General features: G+C 41.7%; 1 non-coding gene across 1 annotated transcript; it reads left to right on the top strand.

Annotated features, from left to right (window-relative positions):
- The first annotated feature begins 4,290 nt into the window (after positions 1 to 4,290).
- On the top strand, positions 4,291 to 4,398 carry LOC146692963 (U6 spliceosomal RNA). The gene has a single exon (XR_014915451.1). It is a non-coding gene; the product is annotated as a U6 spliceosomal RNA (small nuclear RNA).
- The last annotated feature ends 1,825 nt before the right edge of the window (positions 4,399 to 6,223 follow it).

Here is a 6,223-nt window from a genome sequence, read left to right as displayed (position 1 = left end):
TGAAGTTTTCTAGTCTTATACCGTCTACACTTAAATTATTAAAAGGATCGTGATTCTTTGCTTGGTTACTGAACTGCGTCTGGAAGACTAATCATCGGCGGATCAGCAAGAGCTTTTGGGAGCAACATGCTTGGTTTGTTCAAAATGCTGGTCCCCTGAGGAGAGGTTAAGGAGAGGAGTCAGCACCTCCCTGGGAGTTCGCTGCCACCATGTCATCCATTCTGGAGAGTAATCGAGTTATCATATCAACAAATCTCCCGTCAGGGGTCCTACAGCTGACACTTTTAGAAAGACACCCACAGGAGAACAACAAATTTTGAGCAGCAGGCCGTTGCTAAGAGAAGAACTGAGGCACCTGTAAAGGTCTTCTCTCCTGCCCACAGAGAGGGCACTCCCGCTGGGCATCACACTGCTCTCTGGCCCCTGGTCAGCCCGGAGCACAAGGGCAGGGAAGCAGGAGCCATAGTTAATGCGCTTCACAATAGGCCGAAGACACAATAGAAGCAGTATATCACCAAGACTGTCAATAAATTTAAAAGCAACCCACAAACAATTAGCTGAAAGGGCAGCAAGGTTTCAGGGCCGAAGGCCTCCGCTCCTCAGGCCAGCGGAGACAAACTGTCCACCCACGTTCAAATGGCAGCTGGTAATTCTGCCTAGAGAATATGTTCACGGACTCCTGTGGATTACAGCCCGACCTTTAAGTGTGTCCCCCAAAAATAAACCACATGCTGGGCCATTCCTCCAGTCACGGGATGGTTTATGACTCTTTGAATGTGGGAAATGTCGCCCAATAGTTTGTCTTTAAGGCCCATATAGAGTTACGTAGTTTGTTCATTCCACGGTTTATATTATTGGCAGAATAGGCCAGCCAGCTGTTTCCCTTGAAGTTTTATGGTGCCAATGCCAAATGTTTACTTTCTGTGATATAAGAAGCTAGTGTAGCTGCTTGTGCTAATCATTTCTAACTTTTACATCTTTTTTTTCTTAACAACCTTCTCAATTAAGCTCTTACGTAGTCTGAGGCTAAAATGAGTCATCAGCAAACCCTGGAAAGCACAAAGTCCTCTTGATTTGTGAGATGATTTAAAAAGGCTTTGTTTGGATTGCCTGTGCAATCCTAGATTCATCCAACATGAAAAACAAACGCCATCTTTGATTTGGACGAGTGGGTATGAAGTCCATCTGTTAACAATACCCCAATAAGAACAAAAAACCCTCGAGGCAATCAGAGCTTGCCTGCCTTCCATGACCAAAAAACTTGCGAGACTCTAAACTTATTTCTAAAGTGTCCTGGTTTGATGGAATCACTTAAATAGGTTGGCAAGCGATAAACAGTTTGCGACAAGATGGCAGATCAAGCTCATCTTCGTCATTGGGCATCAGTTTAGAAACCGCATTTCTAAGATGTGAGCTAACCCAGGTTTTGTTTATTAGCAGGAGGTTTCAGGGGAAACGTGCAAAGCAAAAGGAAAAATAACTTAATGGCATCTGATTTGTGAAATTCAATGTATTAAAAAAAAACGATGAAAAGCTGGCAGCTGGAGTCAGGAGGTTCGAGTCAAGCAGTTATGTTGTGAAAACATGAACATATTGTGCCTTTAGAGAAAGTTTAAGAAAAACTGAGGCCCGATTCAAGCGCAGCCTCTTAGCATTTTGTTCATCCACCACGTCTATAAATCATTTGCCTGACCAGTCCTGCTCCCCGCAACTGACCGGCTCGAACCATTGGCCAGGAGCCAAGCCTGTGTCCGGACAAGGCCCTGACCCGTGAACCTTGGCCGGAGTCCCTGGACCAATGGGGTGAGGCCATCAGAGCTACGACCCCGGCAGCCCGGGCTACCTGCTGCTCTGGCATAATACGATTGGACACAGCCATCAGAATGATGGAGCACACTGAATTCTCCACGCTGACCACTCCAATGGCTGCTGACCAAAGCAGGCAGTGGTTTCAGCCCCTCTAAAATATAGGAAAATAGCCCTTTTGATGTTATGTCACAGATGCCTTTTTTGTGCTTTTTTTCCTTTCTTTTTTGTCTCTTGTCCATATTATGCTTTAAAGTTTCCTGGTTGCTGCAATTTGGGGCCTTTTCAGAAGAGCTGGGTAAAGAGTGTACCATTTGTCAAAGCAGTGTTTTAATTGAAAAGCCCCTATAGAGTGAAGCTCTATAGGGGAAGTTGATGTTAAATTTAGTACACTAAAACTCCACTTTGATGCACAAGTCACTTGTTACTTTAATGCACTTGTAAATTTGCAGTTTTCCCCAGGTCCCACTGATTCATATTGTTATGTCGTATGTGAGGTAGGCCCATACTCAGATTACTGCTGACATTTCCTCCCTATCTCCACCTCTGTTTTGTTAATGGCACAACGTTCATGCTGGTAGTATAATTACTGACATTAGAGCGAGCCAAGAAAGACTCTGCAGGATGCTAACCCCACGAAGCCACAACTGCTGTTTGGCATTCAAGAGTAAAAGGTGCACCAGTGTTTCCCTGCCTTGGTCTATGTAAACTAAAGGAATGCTAGTGTATTCATACAGGTCCCTTGCCCCCCCCCACTTCTCCCAACAAACACACCTGAGGGAACCCCTCCAAGTCAAAACAATTAGCATCCTCCTTGCCTGTGGAGTTAAATTCTCAGTGCAAACAAATGCATCCGACTGACAGGCAGCTTAGGCAAATGGCTTGTTTGGGGAGCGGGCTCAGTCTCTTTGGGCTTACAGAAAGGCTGAGTGAGTTTCAGCTGGGAGCGATTGCATTACAGAACAGCGTGAGAAAGAGAAGCACCTGTATATATCTCACCTGAAATCAAAGAGGATATCTCGTTGAGAATAGGATTTAGAATTTCCAGCACAATAGGTTTATACGCCCCAGGTGGGACGTTAAGAGATGCATAGGGTGACGTATAATGCAGTGGAAATTTAGTACAATTGAATGGAAGTGTCACCTTTTGAAAGGTGCTGGAATTGAATCAGTGTTTGACAAATGGATGTAACAATAACTGCTATAAAAATAAGAATAAGTGGTCATTATTGGATGTGTATGTAAAGGTGATCATGTGCATTTTCCAAAAGATCTTGCAGACAGCACCATCATCATGCAGTTCATGACTCCTGCGTAACATGTTGTAGCTAGTCCAGAGCAGTGTTACTTTTTAAAAAGTAATGGGATACTTGCTTATTTATTCCTTCTGTAGAAATGCATCGAAACATGTTCTGGAAATGTTGTAGAAAGTTATTTGTTACACTGCTTGTTATAGTACAACATTGTCTGAGAGTGTCATGTAATTGACAGTTAGCAATAACAGCACAAATATTTATCTTAATAAGAAGGACATCCACAGGACGCAGTATTCAATTCTTACCACCAAGCCAATGGAAAAGTTGATGAAAGCCAGTCAGGACAGAGAAAAATGTTGTGGCAGCAGCAGTTTTACTGTAGAAGATGAGCACATTCTCTCTGTGAGGCTACAAGCTAGCTCATCTCTGCTTTAGTTAACTGCTGACAAGCTTTGGCCCTTGTATGTAGTTGGCACGCAGTCAGCTTCAGCATCACTCTGTGTCTGGGGGTCTCTTGCTGCTGGCTTGGGTTTAGCGTCTTGCCTTTGAACGTTCTTGGAGAGATTCGCTGTTATGTTCACAGCAGCGGATAGTTGTTTCTGGCCTGGATGGAGTTTGCACTTTGCTGTCAGTGAGTCTTGTGCTTTAATTCAATAAATTTACAGTAATGTAACCACTCTTCCAGCGTCGCGAACCATATGAACTGTGTTCAAGCAATTGTTGCACAATCATGCATTAAAAAAGGACATTTGATTTCTTTTTTTTCCTCTTTGGCCAAAATGCAGTTAGCCAAAGACCTCATGAAAGTAGATATTTCTTTGTTTAGTAATTGTAATCTGATTACCAAAGTAAGGTAATCCTAGGTAATATAGTACTACATTACTGAAAAATGTAATGTGATTATGTGCCTCTGTTAAACAGGGTGTAATCAGAGTGTGAAGCCATAATTCGTAACACTAGCCCTGACTCTTACAGTTATTGGTTACTGTATCCTATCCAATGGCTATGCACTCACCTCATAGACTGTATATAAAAGTTTTTGGGTTCAGTTACTTAAAGTTGAAGAGATTACATGAAATTTTGCAAATTATGTTCCCCATCAGACTCATTATTTGCTAGCTTGTGAGTGAGTGTGCAGTGGTCCTTGCTTTTTTAGAGCCATTGCTCACTCACATCTAGTGTCAAAACACCAAGATGGGCCAAGGTGGGTTTTAAGTAAGCAGTGGATGTGCTTGCTTTGCCAAGTGCATACACTAAACTGGAAATAGTACAGAGAAGATTAGCATGGTCCATGTGCAAGGATGACACGTAAAATCGTGACACGTTTACAAATTTAGGGGTGGCTGTGGCTCAAGAGGAAGACCAGGTTGTCGACTAATTAGAAGGTTGGCAGTTTGATCCCTACCTCCTCTAGTCTGTATGTTGAAGCATCCTTGGGCAAGATTCTGAACTCTGGACTGCCCCTGATACCAGTGTTGCCAACTCCTCAGTAAGGAAAATCGCTATTGGTTGTCCTAAAAGTCGCTAGAAGTCGCCAAATGATGTCATCGCCTAATTTGCATAATTGGTCATGCTAATTTAATTGTAACCTAAGATAAGATAAGATAAGATAAGATAACCTTTATTAGTCCCACACGTGGGAAATTTGTTTTGTCACAGCAGGAAGTGGACAGTGCAAAAGTTATGAGGCAAAAAATTAGAATACAATAAGAATAAATACAGTACACAACTGTACAGAATAGAATAAACGTTGTTGGACGAGAGAAATAACATCGTGGAAGAGACATAAAGTGAGTAAAAAACGTCCTAAATGCATTTAGAGTTTATTTAGAACTACAAATTAAATTTCTTTTGGCAATTATTGTTTTTTAATGTCACAATTCCAACCCTGCTCCTTTACCCGGGCCTGGACCGGCAAAAGTGACCCGAAATAGGCACTCTGGTGGAGTTACTTTGTGTGTGAGAGTGTGTTTATAAGTAGTTCTAAAACCTTGTGATCCACAAAACAGCATAACGGTAAAAGAAGAACTGACTGCGTTACAGTCAGTGCGGGAGCAGCGGCTTCGCTCATGCGCGATTCATTTGCAGTTTGGACGCACAGGTGTGAACGTCTCTTGCCCTGATAGCAGTTGGGGGAGGACTATCCTCCGCCTGGGAGCGCTTTGGCACGGGTGAAGTGGCCAAAGCAGCATCGCTGCCTGTTGAGAGTAAGAGCGATACGTGTTTTCACGTCAAAAACTCGTCATAAACAAGTCTCCAATAATACCAGAAAAAGTCGCCAGATTTGTCGCTAGTCGCTTTTTAGAAAAAAAGTCGCTAAGGGGGTCTGAAAACTCGCTAAATATACAGAGCGTTCTCACTCCCGAGGCGCTAAGTTGGCAACACTGCCTGATACATCTATTAGAGTGTGAATGTTAGGTTAAACGTGTTTACATACAGAAATAAGCACATTTATAAATGTGTGTGTGAAGGAGGTTTGGAGTAAAACAGCTTTAAGCGCGCAAAATAGAAACAGGTACTTGTATATCACTTTTCTATCCATGTCACAGTGACATGACCATGCTATATACAGTCTGGGATTATTAAGTATTTTGGGTTTTTGTTTGTTTTATTTCATTGTATTTAGATATTGAAAAGTTGACTTTAAAGTTGAAAGTCTCCATTATTAAATGTGAAAAACACCATCCAGTTATGATTAGGAATACCTGTGTAACAGGATCATTTCTGTAGCGTTAGATATGTAAATTCACATTCAGTGAGACATGACTGCTTTTTTTATTTTATTTTAGCTTTTTTTATACCATTTATAGGTATGCTAATATTTTTTCTAATGTATTTATGTTCTAGTTTTTCTTTATTTGGCAGCTTTTTTCTAATGAATAAAGTAAATTAAAAAATGAATGAAATTCATCAGGCAGACAAGAAATGTGGAATCCAATAAAGTCTAGAGTTTGACCTCACTATGAAATTAGCCATTGTGTATGTTTCAAAGAGCCCAGAATTGTCTTTCAAGCATTTTCAATATGGGCCAGTAGATCCCATTACTCATCTCTGGAAAAGTTTAGTTTGGGATTCTGTCATTTGAAAGGGACCATAGACTTGGCATAATGTCTTCTGTGTCTTTTGCGATGGACCGGGGTCTCCAAACTGCACAGAGAGGA

Source organism: Copadichromis virginalis, linkage group LG15, assembly GCF_057382275.1.
Source record: "Copadichromis virginalis isolate Kocher_CV1m ecotype Utaka linkage group LG15, C_Virginalis_male_GT1.1, whole genome shotgun sequence".
NCBI classification, from domain to species: domain Eukaryota; kingdom Metazoa; phylum Chordata; class Actinopteri; order Cichliformes; family Cichlidae; genus Copadichromis; species Copadichromis virginalis.
The sequence above is the reverse complement of the archived record's forward strand: the minus strand, read 5'-3'. Positions and strand labels throughout refer to the sequence as shown.